Below are 388 nucleotides of genomic sequence, written 5' to 3' on the forward strand. Positions count from 1 at the left end.
CTTAAACATTTCCAGGGACGGTGACTCCAGCACCTCTCTGGGCAGTCCATTTCAATGTCTAAGCACCCTTTCTGTGAAGAAATTCCTCCTACGTAATGTCCAACCTAAACCTCCCCAGGCGCAGTTTAAGATTGTCCTCTCGTCCTGTCTCTGGTTGCGTGGGAGAAGAGGCTGACCCCACCTGGCTACACTCTCCTTTCAGGGAATTGTAGAGAGTGATAGCGTCACTCTTCAAGATCTTAAGATCAGAAAATTCCGAGGCTCTCCGTTACCTTCCGTAGCAGTGCCACCCAGGGACGGGCCGGGGCAGGAGGCCGTGTTTCCCCACGGCCGTGTGACGGCTCGGGGCGCGCCTCAGGGCTCTGGGCACAGCGCCCAGCTGAGCGCC

The 388-nt window shown here is 57.0% G+C and overlaps 1 long non-coding RNA gene across 1 annotated transcript in view; it reads right to left on the reverse strand.

Moving 5' to 3' along the window:
* Positions 1-382, reverse strand: part of LOC108445246 — a 4523-nt gene extending 4141 nt beyond the window's left edge. Inside the window, exon 1 of the long non-coding RNA XR_001860021.1 lies at positions 273-382. This is a non-coding gene — a long non-coding RNA (uncharacterized LOC108445246). The remainder of the gene's footprint in view (positions 1-272) is intronic.
* Positions 383-388: the final 6 nt, after the last annotated feature.

Source organism: Corvus brachyrhynchos, unplaced genomic scaffold, assembly GCF_000691975.1.
Source record: "Corvus brachyrhynchos isolate BGI_N302 unplaced genomic scaffold, ASM69197v1 scaffold11, whole genome shotgun sequence".
NCBI lineage: Eukaryota > Metazoa > Chordata > Aves > Passeriformes > Corvidae > Corvus > Corvus brachyrhynchos.